The 17052-nt window shown below is 40.8% G+C and overlaps 1 protein-coding gene across 3 annotated transcripts in view; it reads left to right on the top strand.

Moving 5' to 3' along the window:
• The window catches only part of Cdk19 (cyclin dependent kinase 19), a 155919-nt gene that overhangs the window by 57466 nt on the left and 81401 nt on the right, over positions 1-17052 (top strand). The window contains exon 1 of one of the 3 annotated variants that reach the window (XM_031348461.1): positions 28-394. The exons of the other annotated variants lie outside the window; for them this stretch is intronic. The gene's annotated coding sequence lies outside the window, so the exon portion shown is untranslated. Of the gene's footprint in view, positions 1-27; positions 395-17052 lie in introns of those variants that run through there. 3 annotated transcript variants of the gene reach the window in all.

The following is a 17052-nucleotide window of genomic DNA, read 5'->3' on the forward strand; positions in this document are numbered from 1 at the left end:
CCAGAACGACTGAAGCACTCACGCTCACAGAGACTGGCTGCGTGCACGGGGCCTTCTAAACCAGAACGGCTGAAGCACTCACGAGCTCACAGACTGGCTGCGTGCACGGGGCCTTCTAAACCAGAGCGACTGAAGCACTCACGAGCGCACAGAGACTGGCTGCGTGCACGGGGCCTTCTAAACCAGAGCGACTGAAGCACTCACGAGCTCACAGACTGGCTGCGTGCACCTGCACAGGGCCTGCACAGGTCTGGGTCTGATGGGATCCCAGTGCTGGGAGAGGAAGTGGACCCCGCCCCTAGCCCTAACCCAGAAGTTATCTCCAATGAAAACCGCTCACAAGTGAAGAACAGTTTCTTCAAAGGAATCTTCACTGGGTATTCACTCTTTAAAGGTCAGGCCCATAAACTGAACTCGATGGAATTTTTTAAGTTGTGATCCTGACTTCCCCCCAATCTGTCTGGGCATTTTTCTCTTACTCTATAGGCATTTTGTTTATATATTATGGTTTCAGATTTTATATTTTCTAGGGGATTTTTCTGTACCAATGTGTATACCTCTATGTCTATATGTATTTCTTATGCTTTTTCTTTGTGGGGAGGATCTGGTAGGAGTTGGGAGAGGGGGAACCATAATCAGAATATATTTATGAAAAAATATTTTCAATAAAAAAGAAAGAAAAATAGAAGCATTCATATTCAATAAGAAATCATAATGAGGAAAATATTAAACTCACAATAGGGATTTTTAAAAACATATGACATCAGTAATAATAAGTGGTTTCAATGGAATAAAATACTGGAACTGTTTATCGCACTAATAAATTGTAAATTATATACTATCACTAAGTAAAATAATTTGCTTATCTAGCAATGATGCAGGTCTGTTACTCTGGATTAAAAGACTTTAAAATACTAAAATATTAATTATATATATAAGTATATGTATGTGTGTTTTTGTTAGTGTTATGATAAAACAATTTATGTAATACATAATATTAATTTATAAGTGTTACACTCTGTAGCTGACTGTGAAAAAAAAAACCCTCATTTTGCCCCAGGTTCTTACTGAATATAAATGTTTGTGAAAGCTTATCTGTATGTTGCTAATAGTTTTAGCCTGTATTTGTTTTCTGAATTTCAGCTTTTTTCTCTCGTTGCTTATGCACTTGTTCTTATATTTTTTCTTTACACTTATTTATTTTTTTAAAACTTTTATTGCATTATGATGAGAAAAATTACACAATTTCAATTTATCTGAATTTGTTAACATTTAAAAACATATTTTAAGTAAATAGAATTAAATCACATTCTTGTTTCCTTTTTGTACCCCAACTCCTCCCAGAGACCCCCTCTTCAATACCTACAATATCTTTTTTGTCATATTCCTTAAAATTTATACAATAACAATAAAAATAAGTATTATAAAAGTTGTTTGATATAAAACAATCAATTTAACAGTCTTATGTAGATGCTCGTCTATAGCAATAGTGAAAATACATTTTTCTCAATATAAATTCTAAATAACTCCAAACATATTAACTGTATATTTCAAAATAATACATCACTACTAGTATTTTCTTAAATGAACATAAATATATAAAGTCTTTTTGTTTGTTTTGTATTTAGTAGAGTTTAAAATCTTGGCTCTTCCTGTGGTACAAGTCCAAAATAAGAACAATTTTTAGACATTGGATTTCATTGTAATAAGGCTGTACTTCAATGACCCTCACATCACCAAAGGATTTTACCTCCATCATAGCTAAGCTGAGAGTTGACAGTTCTGCTGCACCAAGAAATGAACTGTAGGCACGACTTTTGGATACAGACTTTCTGCTATGGTCAAAGCTATTTGACTTGAGTGAGTGACTTTATTCTCAGCCCACAGAGAACAGATTACATTCATTTACAAAATGGTGTGTATATTAAGATGTTCTATCCATAAAGTCATTCACCAACTGTTTCAGTGAACAATGGTTCTGCTTGGAGGGTGGCACAGACATTAGGTGAGGGTAAGAATCTGGTTCATTAGCTGTGATAATTTGGAAAAGCATTCATCTCAGAGAAGGAGTAACTTAGAAAGTCCTTTTCTTCAAACTTGATACAAAAGTTACAAATGCCAAGCAAAGCATTCAGTCTTACTCTTTGTTGTTCTCTTACAAGCCACCTCCCTAGTTAATTGTCTATTTCTCCCTTGGGTATATAAATACTTTTGAAATATATAAGCTGTTCTGAAAACCATAGTATAGTATAAAAACATAAAGTAAACAATACTACTAATAGGCTGAGATAGGAGAAGCAAGATTTCAAGACCCTTATGTTGTACACAGCCAGACACCGTCACAAACAAACAAGCTGAAAGTGTATATAGATTGTACACTATTGGACCTATTTCTTCAATTACCAAATTAGAGAGACCATTGGATGACAATCAACAAATTTCTAATTCCTCATATTATTTGATTTCAATCGATTGGGATATGTTGGTAATATTAATTTTCATATTAAGATATTAAGAAAAAGTAATCGTCACTTCCTGTTGTTTTATTGTAAGAGGTGGAATTAGGTTTGTGTGGATTTGTTGAAAGATTACCTTCTTGCTTCTAGGGTGTAGTTTTGCTCCTTATGTTGATGTTTCCCATCTATTATCCTTTGTAGGGCTGGATTTGTGGAAAGATATTGTGTAAATGTTGTTTTGTCATGGAATATCTTGTTTTCTCCATCTAGGGTAATTGAGAGTTTTGCTGGGTATAGTAGCTTGGGCTGGCATTTGTGTTCTTGTAGGGTCTGTATGATATCTGCTCAGGATCTTCTGGTGAGAAGTCTGGTGTAATTCTGATAGGCCTGCCTTTATATGCCACTTGACCTTTTTCCCTTACTTCTTTTAAAATTCTTTCTTTATTTAGTGCATTTGGTGTTTTTATTATTATGTGATGGGAGGAATTTCTTTTCTGGTTCAGTCTATTTGGAGTTCTGTAGGCTTCTTGTATGTTCATGGGCATCTCTTTCTTTAGGTTAGGGAAGTTTTCTTCTATAGTCTTGTTGAAGATATTTACTGGCCCATTACACTGGGAGTCTTCATTCTCTTCTATATCTATTATCCTTAGGTTTGGTCTTCTCATTGTGTCCGGGATTTCCTGGACGTTTTGGGTTAGGAGCTTTTTGCTTTTTGCATTTTCTTTGACTGTGTGTCAATGTTTTCTATGATATCTTCTGTCCCTGAGATTCTCTCTTCTATCTCTTGTATTCTGTTGGTGATATTTGCATCTATGACTCCTGATTTCTTTCCTAGGTTTTGTATCTCCAGGGTCGTCTCTCTTCCTGATTTCTTTATTGTTTCTATTTCCATTTTTAGATTCTGGATGGTTTTACTCATTTCCTTCACCTGTTTGTGTTTTCCTGTAATTCTTTAAGGGATTTTTATGTTTCCTCTTGAAGAGCTTCTAGCTGTTTACCTGTGTTCTCCTGTATTTCTTTGAGGGTGCTATTTATGTCTTTCTTAAGGTCCTGTATCATCATGATGAGAAGTGTGATGATGTGTTCAGGACTTGCTATGGAGAATTGGGAGAATTGGGTTCTGATGATGCTAAGTAACCTTGGTTTGTGTTGTTTATTTTCTTATGCCTGCCCCCCACTCCCCCTGCCATCTGGTTATCTCTACTGCTACCTGCCCTTGCTAAATCTGACTGGAGTCAGTCCTTCCTGTGATCCTGGTTGTGTCAGAACTCCTCAGAATCAAGCTATCTCTGGGATCCTGTGATTCTGGGATCCTGTGACCCTGGGCTTGTCAGAGCACCTGGGAGTGGAGCTTCCTCTGGGTATTTTGGGAATGACTGAGGAGTTTGTGCTCAAGGTCTGCTCAGGACACTAGCCCAGAGAGACCTGATGGAACCCGAGCCACTGGGCTGGCGGAGTTCCTGTGTGCCTGGTCCCACTGGTCCCAGTTACTCCTGGTGTTCGGACAGATCTTGGGTCCTCCTTACCTCTGATCCTGGGCATGTCAGAGCATCTGGAAGTGGAGCTTCTTGTGGGTGTTATGGGACTGGCCGCGGAGCTTGTGCAAAAGGTCTGCTCTTTACATTTACTTTTAAAAAATGTTTTCCCAAGAGATCTGTCCATGTCTATAGAGATTTATGATCCTACAAAGACTGGCAGTACTTGTTTTGTGCACTCTCATGGTATCCTGATCCTCTCATCTGTTCTCTTGTGTTTAGTGTTTTCATAGAGGACATAGGTAGGTCATCTGTTATATAGTTAATTGCTCAATTGTTATGCTTAGTTATTTTGAAGGATTATTACTCACTTTTTCTCTGAAGGAAAGGTGAATGCTCCTGAGTAGGCTGTATAGGGTTGAAGTTCCTGGGTGTTGGGAGGGCTTTGGGGTCCTATAGTAGTATTTTCATTAATTGTTACTTTTTTTTTTTTTTGGGGTATAGTTTTTCCTTGCTTTCATAGAAGTATTTAAGAGATTGTCTGATGTAGTCACTCTTGAAATTTGGAATCTATATAGAACATTGCTTAGAACAAAGTGAGTTAATTGTTGAATGATTGTTGCCGTCTATTTAAGCATTATTAGTAACATTATAAGGCTGTGAGATTTGTTCTCCAATGGACTATGTCCATTACTGGACACCTGAGACTTGGAGCTGACTTGTTGAAGTGGAAGGATGTGTCAAGGACCTGATTCATTAGTTACTAGTTACAGTGAAACAGTTGATATAATATTCATTGAGGGTAACTGAGAATGTTCTGGACATAGTATAAAAAGAATACATGTGTGTTGGTTAGTTTTATGTCAGTTTACACAAGCTAGAATCATTTGGGAAAAGGGAACCTCGATTGAGAAATTATCTCCATAAGATTTGCCTATAGGTGGGTGGATAGTGCATTTTCTTCGATAATGATTGGTGTGGGAGGGCCCAGCTCCTGGGTTGGATGGCACTCCTGGATACATGGGTCATATAAGAAAGCAGGCCTAGCAGTCCAGTAAGCTTTTTTATGGCATCTGCTTTAGTTCTTCCTTGGAGTTCCTGCCCTGTCCTGTGATGATGGAATGTTACTTGAGAGCTGTAGGGGGAAATAAATCCTTTCTTCCCCAAGTTGCTTTTGTTCATGGGCTTTATCAGGGCATCAGAAACTAAGACAGTGTGATACAAAAAGAAGATACAATATGCAGGGCCGGTCTGTACCTTTGGATATCTGGGAGGCCAAGGCTGGAAGATAGGAAGCGCAGAACCCCCTGGGTTACAGACTAGTTAAGGGCCATCCTGGGCTACTTAGTGAGATCCAGTCTAAAAAGAAGAGGGCTGGCACCAAAGCCGGGTGATAGAATATGTGTCTAGTATTTCTTCAAACCCTTGGCCTGTATGAATGTAGAAAGCAAACAAACATACATAATACTTACAAACCCCTTTGTGTGTAAAATGTGACTAAAGCTGTCTCGGTGGTTAAGAGTCTGGCAGCTCTTACAGAGAGCCTGGGTGCAGTTCTCAGCCCACATGGTAGCTCACAACTCTCTGTAACTCGTGTCAAGGAGATCTGATGACCTTTTCTGACCTCTGGGCACATTACTTACATCTATGCAGCCAAAACACACATACGCATACAATAAAAAAAAGTTAAGAAAATTTAATAATTGATTTACCAATCTGCTTGTGCATATGTGTGCATGCACGTTGGAGCCCACAACATGCCACTGACTCTCTTTCCCGTCTGCTCTCCATCTTGCTTCTTGAGATAGGGTCCTTTGGGCACATCTTTGACTAGACTGGATGGCTGACAAGCCCCAAGGAGCCTCTTAGCCCAGCCTCCTAGCACTGGATTACGGGCATGTTATTGCTGTCCCTGGCTTTTTATGTGGTTGTTGAACATGGACCTCAGAGTCCCTTTATAAGTCAAGCAGTAGCAGGGCAGTGTTGGTGCACGTCTTTAATCCCAGCACTTGGGAGGCAGAGGCAGGCAGATTTCTGAGTTTGAGGTCAGCCTGGTCTACAGAGTGAGTTCCAGGACAGCCAGGGCTACACAGAGAAACCCTGTCTTGAAAAACCAAAAGCCAAAACAAAACAAAAAAATTGATTTTTCTCTCTTCATCATGTGTGTCTTGGGGATCAAATTCAGGTTCTCAGGCTTGATAGCAAGCTTATAAAACACTGAGCTGTCTCCTTAGCTCAAGTTCAAAATATTTACACTCAGGAATATATTGTTGACCTGCAATATTAATACTGATCTCAAAGGATGATGTAAAATATGCCAGTGCATAATAATTGTCCTTTCCAGCTTGATCTTTTAGGAAAGGTAGTCCAATTAACTTATTGAGAATACTGTGTGGACTTTACAGGGCTTGTTGGTTTGTTTGTTTTGAGATCTGTATTGTAGTCTGACAAGATGACTTACTTAGCAGGTAGTCATGCTTACCACCAATCCTGATAACATGAGTTGAATCTCCAGAGTTTATATGGTGGAAGAAGAAAACTGACTCTGGAGGTCTGTCATACTGTATCATCCATGTGCCCTCCAAGCTGTATCATCCATGTGCCCTCCACACGAATAAACAAACAAACAAACAAATAAATAAATAAATAAATGGAAAAAGAGAAAGCCCTCCTGAATATAACACATAACCTTCTTTTGAGAAAGATGTATGTATATATGTTTGTATGTATATATGTATGAATGAATGTATGTATGTATGTATGAGTACACCATTGCTGCCTTTAGACACACCAGAAGAGGGCATCAGATCCCATTACAGATGGTTGTGAGCCACTATGTGGTTGCTGGGAATTGAACTCAGGACCTCTAAGCTCTTAATTGTTGAGCCATCTCTCCAACCTAACATGTAACTCTTAAAATCCTTATGGTAAATATTCTTTGAACAATAGCAAAATTACTACAGTGAACGGCCTTTTTCCTCCTAAACGGAGGCATAGTTCATTTTGGAGGTGTCTAGTTTTTCTCAAGGGATAATAAATTTGCTTGCTATAAACAAATACATGTCCCTCATAACATAAATAAAATAGAAGCCTTAGCTATTAGTTCAAAACAGTTTTCTTTTTCTCTTCTGATTTTTGAGACAGGGTTTCTCTGTGTAACCCTAGCTGTCCTGGAACTCGTCCTATAGACCAGGCTGGCCTCAAACTCACAGAGATCTGCCTGCCTCTGCCTCCTGAGTGCTGGGATTAAAGGCGTGCACCATCACCACCAGGCTTTCAAAACATTTTTCTGAATTTCCCATTATGCTGCCTGTCTTAAGGTTTCTATTGCTGCCATAAAGCACAGCAAGAACAACTTAGGAAGCAAAGGGTTCATTTTGCTTCTCCGTCCATACTGTCCATAATGAAGGCAGGCAGGGCAGGAACCTGGAGGCAAGTGCTGATGGAGAGGCCCTGAGCCTGCTGCTTGCTTTCCATGGCTTGCTTAGATCCTTTTTCTTACAGCACCCAGTGCCAGCCCAGGGGTGACTCTGTCTGCAGTGAACTGGCCCTCTCACATCAGTCCTCAGGCAAGAAAATGCACCACAGGCTTGCCAGCCAGTCTGGCGGAGACACTTTCTCAGTTGAGGTTCCCTTTTCTCGAATGACTGTCTTTAGTCAAGTTTGACTGGGAACTCACCTCCATTCTGCTGTGAGGATGCTCCTCCCAGCCTCCAGGGCATTTAAATTACATCTGGAGTTTTCAGACCCGGCTCCTTCAGACCTGCCCCTCCCCTTCTCTTTGCGTGGGTGTTGTCCCTTTCCTCTCTTTCTGCTGAGACGGAGGCTCCTTGCACTGTCAGGCATGGGGCTTCAGCCCTTTGTCTCTGGGCAGAAGGATCTGATAGTATCTGCTTATTACTTGAGGCATTTGGCACTAATTTATCTTTGCCTATGCACTCCTGCTATCTTAGAAAGCATCTCTTAATACTGAGTTTCTTTCTTTTCTTTTTTTCTATTTTTTTTAAAGATTTATTTATTTACTATATATAAGTACACTGTAGCTGTGTTCAGACGCACCAGAAGAGGGCATCAGATCTCATTACGGGTGGTTGTGAGCCACCATGTGGTTGCTGGGATTTGAACTCATGACCTTTGGAAGAACAGTCGGTACTCTTCCCCGCTGAACCATTTCACCAGCTCCAATACTGAGTTTCTTAAGTAAAGAAAGCTTAAGTAAAGGAAATACATGAAGTGGTATTGCTGCATGATCCTAACGTGGTTATCTTGACTGCCTTGTGAAGTACCAGGACTCTCTTTTTCCCAGTCAGATGGAGTCACGCACTGTTCTTTGAAGCTACTGACATTTAAAAAAGATACTGAAATTGGTTCCCATAGCAATGCCCTACCCATTTCTTTTGGCAAACACTGCATCTTTTTACAAGCTAGATGGAGAAAGAGAAGTGTTTTCTGAGTTTATTTATAAAACTAAGCCAACAGGATGAAGTTGTTTAGTCTTTATCTCTCAAGAGATAAAGGATTGTTGGATTAAGCTAAAATTATTGAGATTTTTTTACATTTGAATATAAAGTTAGACTCTAGTGTTTTTTCTACTCCCTCTTTCCCTTTCTTCTTCTTTTTTGTTTTTTGAGACATGAGAATAAGTTTCACTATGTAGTCCTAGCTGTCCTAGAACTCACTCAATAGACCAGGCTGGCCTCAAACTCAGAAATTCACCTGCCTCTGTTTCCCAAGTGCTGGGATTAAAGTATGTGTCACTACTGCTTGGCTGTGTGTTTTATTATGTAAAAGTTAATTTTTTAAAAAGATTTTATTCATTTATTTATTTGATATGTATGATGAGTACACTGTAGCTGTCTTCAGACACACCAGAAGAGGGCACCAGATCCCATTACAGATGGTTGCGAGCCAGCACGTGGTTGCTGAGAATTGAACTCAGGACCTCTGGAAGAGCACTCAGTGCTCTTAACCTCTGAGTCATCTCTCTAGCCCAAAAAGTTATTTTTTTTTTAAGAATTAAAAAAAATTGATTCTGTTTTATTTCATGTATATGAGTGTTTTACCTGTATGTATGTATGTATGTATGTATGTATGTATGTGTACCACCTGTGTGCCAGATGCCCACAGATACCAGAATAGGGCATTGAAGCCCCTGGAACTGGAGTTAGGGACAGTTGTGAGCCACAGTTGGGTGCTGGCATGCCAGCGCTTAACTGCTGAGCCATCTCTTTAGCTGTACAAGTTGTTTTTTAAGTGAGTGAAGGAATAGTGAGGCTAGAACTTGATCCTTGTTAGCTGGTGTGCTGAGTACTGGACGTGTGTAATCAACATTGCCTGTCTCATAAGTAGACATGAAAAGTTTAAATAAATGAAAAACTAGAGATTAAACATAAAACCAGGTCTGCCCTGAAATTATACATGTACCATTGTTTGGTCAGAGCAGACTACATTTAGGAATGTGTTACATTTATGAATACAGAGGCAGTGAGAGAAAGGAGAGGCTGTGGATTTGAAGAACAGCAGTGGTACGTGGGAGGGCTTGGAGGGAGGAGAGGTAAGGGGGAAGGTTGTGATTACTGCAGTCTCAACAACAGTAACAACAGAATCCTAAAGTCAGCTTCGTGACTCGTGCATACTCTCAGGACTCCAAAGGTGGAGGTGGGAGGCTCAGCACAATACAGGCACAATGACCCAGCAGTCAGCTAACCCCCCACTCGGAGTCCTAACACAGACGGAATTTAAATCATGAGACGTTCTACTTCAGGTGTGTCTCACCTGTCCACAGACATGACCATGGCACCTTGGTAGTGATCTCCCAGCTTCTTCAGGCTGCGTGGGATTTTGTGCAGTTCTCTGAGGCTGAGTAGGGAAGGAGGCCTGCTATGAGCACAGTGTGTCTTACAGGTGAAGCTGCTTCTCACTATCTTTAGCAGTACTCAAATTCATCTCAGTATTTGATTTATTTTCCTGAGACGTATCAGTAACATTATTATTTTATTTTTTTTCGTTTTTCGAGACAGGGTTTCTCTGTGTAGCCCTAGCTGTCCTGGAATTTACTCTGTAGACCAGGCTGGCCTTGAACTCAGAAATCCGCCTGCCTCTGCCTCCCAAGTGCTGGGATTAAAGGTGTGCACCACCACCGCCCAGCTCAATAACATTATTAACCTGATACTTTTTTCTCTTCAGATTTGTACTCTAAACTTGACCTAATGTTTTGTTAACTCAAATTTTTGAGGTTTCCAGCAAACCTAATTCCATATTCCCCAGGTTGGTTCTTTTTCCCTGTTGTGTAAAATTTCAAAGCAGCAGATTCAAATAAATCCTTTGAAACAGGCATAAATTATATTTTTAGGAAATTAGTATATAATATCCTTTAGCAATTGGTTCATTTAGCAAATTCCGCATACTGAATGTATAACAGAGAAAGGCACAGACAGTAATAATTGTGTCCTGATGGGCCTTACCTAGAGGAACCGGTTAAGATCCTATCTCCTCAGCCAGCGTTCCTCATCTGTATTTCTGACTAGCACCCTCCTGAAACTGTATAACTTAGAATTCTGACTGATAGTGTTTTGTCTTCTATGTATGTGTTAGGTTTAAACATTTACTTCGGCACAGAAACAATTTTACCTCCTACTTTTGAAGTCAGTGAAGAGGAACTCTTTCATGGTCAAGGTTTATCCTACTTAGATTCCATGTCTTAATTTTTATTTCAAAATACTTTCAACTTCAGCTTAATTTTTAATTAAATGCTTTTGAAGGAAGGTCTCAGTATGTTGTCCAGGCTTGCTTCAGGCTCTCAGTGTATAGCCCAGCGTGCTCTTGAATTTGTATTCCTGTCTCAGTCTCGTACGGGCTGGGATTACAGATGCGCACCATCAAGCCTGGCAGCTTCTTTTTTTGCTCTATTGCCTTTGTCTCAATCCTTAGTATTTTTTTTTTTTTTTTTTTTTTTTTTTTGTTTTTTTTTTTGGCCTAACCTTTAGCAACAATGTTCCGTTCTTGCCTCTCTGCCAGCTTGTCCTAAATATAGCCATGGATTAATCTCACACTGCAGACACAATTGGGTTCCTCTTTAGCGGCAGAGTCTCATGCACATATATTCAGAACGCTGCAGTAGACACACATTGGTTTTCCTCAGCATCCTTGACTTAAGTCCCTATGCTCATTGTGTTCTTATCTCCCCTTTCACAATAGACACTTGTTTTGTTGATATGAAATTCTTCTTTTTCCCCTCTTTATTTCCAGATCCTGGAGTGTGTAAAGAGGAAGCTTAAAGGTTGTTAACAGTAGTGCACTTGGGTATTAAGTTGTGAAGGGATGAACCCATGATAAGTTGTAAAGGGATGAACCCATGATAAGTTGTGAAGGGATGAACCCATGATTGCTAATATTGGGAAGAAGGAGCCTCAACTGAAGACTTGTCTCCATCAGATCTTTATTGCTAGTTTATCTAGGAGAGCTTGGTCCACTGCAGGACGTACCATTCACTGCTAGGTGGGCATGCATCATGTTAAAAAGGTAGCTGAATATAAACCTGGTTGGCACCCTGGTGAGCTGTACTTCTTCATGATCTTTCCTGTAGCTGTTGTCTAAACTCCTTCCCTGGCTTCACTTAGATTGTGACCTAGAAATGTTAGCCAAGTAAACCATTTCCCCCAAGCTGTTTTTGGTCAGAATATTAATTACAATAAGAAAAAGCAAACTGAAGTTGTTAAGAGTATTGCTAAGGAGGCTGTGTTGATAGAGTTTAGCTTATGTTTAATCCCATTTTTTTCAGTTTTGATTCTTAGTCTAATGTTGACTATACTAAACCCAGACCCTTTTAGGGTATTAACCCCTTAACTCAGGTAGCTTTATTCCAGTTAGTGTTGCTACTTTGCATCCATTCAAAAACTCTAAAAGAACACGGTGGGCATAGTCTCTCTCAACTTTGTGATGCCTGAGGTCTCAGTCAGGAAAACTGACAGTGTGAGATCATTCCCATGGCAAGGGAGTTGGAAGACCAAGGCTTCTTTAACAATATGCCTGCTGCCTGGCCAGAACTGGAAACTAGAACTAAAAATTTGAAAAAAAAATTAGGGGTAAGTAGGTGGCAGATAAGGTTAAGATAGGGTCACATTTAGCCCAGGCTGGCCTCAAACTCACTATGTAGCCAAGGATGCCCTTGATTTCTGAATTTCCTGTTTCCCCATCTGGAGTTGGCTGAGAGTACAGACACATGCCATTTTGTCCAGTTTATTAAAAGTGTCTCTCCTCCCTCTTCTTCCACTTCTCTCTCTCCTTTTTCTTCTTTTGTCAGTCTCACTGTGTAGCCCTGTCTGACTTGGAATTCACTGTGTAAACCAGGCTGGCCTCAAGTTTACAGACATCTGCCTGTCTCTGCCTCCCAAATGCTTGGTTTAAAGAAAGACCTATGTCATCGGGTAAAAAAAATAGTTTCTTACCTACTATATTTCCTCCCTTAGGGACTGGAAGGATGGCTGGTTCAGCAGCTAAGAGCACTGCCTACTCCTGTAGAGGACCTGGGTTCGATTCCCAGTCCCACATGGCAGCTCACGACTAGCTCCAGTGCAGACCTACTTCTTGCCTCCAAGTACACCCAGGCATGCATGTGGTGCACTAAGACAGGCATTCGGACAGAATACCCAGAAACAGTCCACCACCGCCCCCTGCCCTGCCCCCTTAGTTACCTGCATGCTGTTTTTTTTCCTGTTTTAAGTGTAGGCTAGCATAGAGTACAAGGGACACTTAGTTATGTCACTCGTCCATTGCTGTTGCTTGGGAAGACTGTATAGAATAGTTGGACGCTTGTTAAGAGTCAGTGGAGGTAGGCAGGCATAGTGGCATACACTTGTAACCCCAGCTCTCTGAAGACAGAGGCAGGTGAACTTTGTGAGTTCAAGGATAGCCTGGAGTTCCAGGACAGCCAGGGTACATAGTACTATCTTTAAAAAAAAAAAAAATCAGTGAAAGTTTGATTTTTTTTTTTTTTTTTTTTAGTGTTTAGCTTAAGTTTGAAAACATCATCCCCATGCAGATATTTTAACAAACAAGAAAAGGATAGAAAAGTAAACAAAAAAGTATTGTTATGTATTATATGTATTGATCTTACACTAAGATTGAATGTTCAGGGGCACAAAAGCCATATTATTTCTTTCTTGGTAAGATTTTTTTTTTAATGGAAACAGGAAGCCAACAAACCTGAAGAAACCTGTGTATGTGCCCAGACACAAAACATGTCACACAGTGTGTTAGTTAACGCTCGTTAATAAGAAGGACCTGTATGCAAAGACAATGCCTCTCATGTAGCTTTGTATTTAGCTCAGCATGGAAGTCTTACAGACCTTGGAAGCAGTGGACATGGCATGGGATATGGGAAGTGCTGGTGTGGCTAGGCAGCCTCCTTCTGAGCACATCGTGGTAAAGGAACGGGCAGCACTCACACTGCGGTCCTCCCAGCAAGTAACAGGCAGCACTCACACTGCGGTCCTCCCAGCATGTAACAGGCAGCACTCACACTGCGGTCCTCCCAGCATGTAACAGGCAGCACTCACACTGCGGTCCTCCCAGCACGTAACAGGCAGCACTCACACTACGGTCCTCCCAGCACGTAACAGGCAGCACTCACACTGCGGTCCTCCCAGCACGTAACAGGGGATTCCAAGATGTTTATGAACCAGTTTGTTTACTGACGCTACCAGAGAATCCTTGTTTCTGAGCCCACATTGGAAATTAGGAGTACCTCTGAGCCACAAAAGCGTGGAATGGCTTTCACAGGAGCGGCACAACTCTTGTGGTTCTGCTGCTTTGGGGAGGAAGGTGGGGAAGTTACAGTAGACTCTAGTCAGGCCTGGAATCCATCCGCCTTGTCCAGACCCCCAGAGGAGCAGGCGTGGAATGTTTTCTGTCATGCCCATTGAGCCTTGACTAATAAATTGAGAATACAGCCATGGTGAGTTAATTTGCTATCACTAACTCTGAGTCAGGACTTTGAGAACACATATGATGATAGTGTGCTCTATGAGATGTTAAGCATTGCCACAGGCAAAGCCATGCTGCTTACTCTTCTGGCTCTCCCCAGGACACACAGCAGCAAGCGTTCAGCTGAAATAACGTTCTCTTGAGCTTTGCTTGTTTTGTTTTATTTTTTATTACTCTCTTGGTATATACTCCCTTTCCTGATGTGAGCATCTTCTCCATGTTGGAAGCATTCAGTCTGTTTGCTCTATACTTAATTTTGTGCTCCTGTAGCCTGTGGCTTATATTTCCTACCTTTTCTGATTTCTATAGAATTCATCAAATTTCTTATTACTTCTTCCTCCTCAATTACTGGTTCAAAAATGTTTTCTAATTTTGTATTACTCTTGCCTTTTTGTTTGTTTTGTTTTTTTCCAGAGAGAGTTTCTCTGTATAGCCCTGGCTGTCCTGGAACTTGCTTTGTAGACTAGGCTGGCCTCACACTCATGGAGCTCCAGCTGCCTCTGCCTCCCGAGTACTGGGATTAAAAAAGGTGTGTACCACCATCGCCCAGCTTACTCTTGTATTTTTATGTGGCTGCCTCCTCTAAGCTCACTCAGTGACCTTTGCCTAGTGTTTATGTGGCTGCCCCCTCTAAGTTCACTCAGTGATTTTTTTTTTTTTTTTTTCCTGAGGCAGGGTTTCTCTGTATAGCCTTGGCTGTCCTGGAACTCAACTCTGTAGACCAGGCTGGCTTTGAACTCAGAAATCTGCCTGCCTCTGCCTCCCAAGTGCTGGGATTAAAGGTGTGCACCACTACCACCCGGCTTTGTTTTTAAAAAAAGATTTATTTTATTTTATTTATTTTATGTGTATGAGTACACTGTAGCTGTACAGATGGCCATGAGCCATCATGTGTGTGGCTGCTGGGAATTGAACTCTGGACCTCTGCCGGCCCCGCTTGCTCTGGTATAATTCACTGTAGCTGTCTTCAGGCACACCACAAGAGGACATCAGATCTTATTATGGGTGGTTGTGAGCCACCATGTGGTTGCTGGGATCTGAACTCAGGACCTTCGGAAGAGCAGTCAGTGCTCTTACCCGCTGAGCCATCTCGCCAGCTCCTCATCCAGTGTTCTTTGCCTAGTGCTTTATTTTTATTGTTTCAGGTCAACATTGGCTTTACTGAACTTTCTTCTTTATATTGTTTTTCATTACAGTCAAGACTTACTTAGATTTTTTTAGACTTACATAATTTTTCTTCTTTGTATACTCTTTACTCCTTGTTTAGTTATATTTTAGTGTCAATAAAGACTCTGAATGGTAGTATTTTTAATCTTTTAGTGAAAATGTTTTTATTTTGTATCCACTTGCTGGACCTGTGGTTTACAGTGTAGCTTCAGCCGTGTTGTGAGGGTTGTGACTTAAGGACTACCTGGGCAGTTCTCAAGTTGTGATGCCTTTTCTCAAAAGAGAAAAACAGACAAGTATGTCAGCAGGCCAGGGCCTGTCTCAGTGGTACAGCCCTGTAGAATACTGAGTATTATGGCTCTGTAGCTGGGTTGCCTGGGTATAGAGTGGAAGCATGCAGCCATCTAGCTAGGACTCTAGGCCTGCTAGGAATGCATCTGTCTACTTCATCCTTTTTGACTTGATTTGATTTCTCCCTTCGATCATGAAGTTTGGCATCTAATCCCATTTGTGTGCTATTCTAAAATTGTCTTAGATTAAATAACGTATAAACCACAGAAATTTATTTCTCATAGTTCTGGAATCTGGGATGTTAAAGATCAGGGTACCGGGGCTGGAGAAGAGCAGTTAAGAGCACTGCTCTCCCAGAGGTCCTGAGTTCAATTCCCACACATACACATACACACACATATTATACACACAGACATACAGCCTTTTCTCTTCATGGTTGTGTGTGGTAGAAGGGCAGACAAGCCTCCTTGGGGCTCTGTTTCCATTCATGAGGGTCTACCCTCTTCAAGGTCCTAGGGCTGCATTGCAGTTAAATTTCAGCATGAGACTTAAGAGGTGCAAACATCCAGACCATGCATGGTACCTGTGAACCAACCTTCCTCTTTGTCCTTTCAGATCTGCTGAAGTATATTTCATGGAAAGAATGAAGGAAATGAAGTAGTCTTTCAATTAAAATTCTCTCTTATATTGCTGTCTCTGTAAAATGTCAACCTTGCTTTAAAGAAGTGAGAAAATAGTTTTGTCTGAGCCATATGTAAGTGATCATGTCCTAAAGAAAAACCAGTACATATTATGCCCTGTACGTGTTATACCCTGGAAAAGCTTGGCACGATTTTGACATTGAAGTTCGAAAAAGTGTTTGAACTTATAGGTGGTCCTCTGTGTTAGTTCTTTTTTCATGACAGTAATAAACTACCTGAGGTTGGTCAACTTTATAAAGAGATTTATTTTGGTCTCAGTGATGGGTCAGAACATCTAAATCAGGTTGTTGATAAACCAGGTCACCTGTCCTCTGGTGAGGGGTTAATTGTAGATGATGTCAAGGTTCCGGTGGGAATAAGCTATCACATTGCCAATTGGAATCCAGAGAGTGACGAAGGGCTGGGTTCTCAGATGTGCTAACTCAGGACATCACAAGAACTATTAAAATCCTTTCACTGGCATGCTTGCTCCCTTGACCTAACAATTTTTTATTCATACCTTTGTTGCCTCAGTAAGGGCCAACCGTAACTCCAGCACAGTGGGCCATTGGGTACACACCATGTCTACCCCATACTGTCCACTGTGCTTGGCTTCTGTAAGTAGAATGGACTTTTAGAGTGTTTGTTGTCAACCGTTTACTTCAGTCTATCTTGTGCTGGGACTGGGGTTGTGTGCCACTTGCTTTGGATATAATATTTGTTTTAGGATGGATGGTAGTGATCTGTAATGATGTGGCTGGTGAATGCTGGTTATATTCCTCATGGTGTTCTAGAAGTCATTGAATGTGTTACTTAATACCATGAAAATTTTCATCTGCTGATTTTTACTTCAGTTAAAAAAAAAGGTGAGATGTTGCTTAGTATTTGTAGTCTTAAGAGTAGATCTTGTGAGTAGTGCTTCTTCTGCAAAACAGGCTCCATGGAGTACTAGGACTGAGGAGCACTCACAGGCTCCATGGAGTACTAGGACTGAGGAAT

The sequence above is a fragment of the Mastomys coucha genome, unplaced genomic scaffold, assembly GCF_008632895.1.
Source record: "Mastomys coucha isolate ucsf_1 unplaced genomic scaffold, UCSF_Mcou_1 pScaffold3, whole genome shotgun sequence".
Lineage (NCBI taxonomy): Eukaryota > Metazoa > Chordata > Mammalia > Rodentia > Muridae > Mastomys > Mastomys coucha.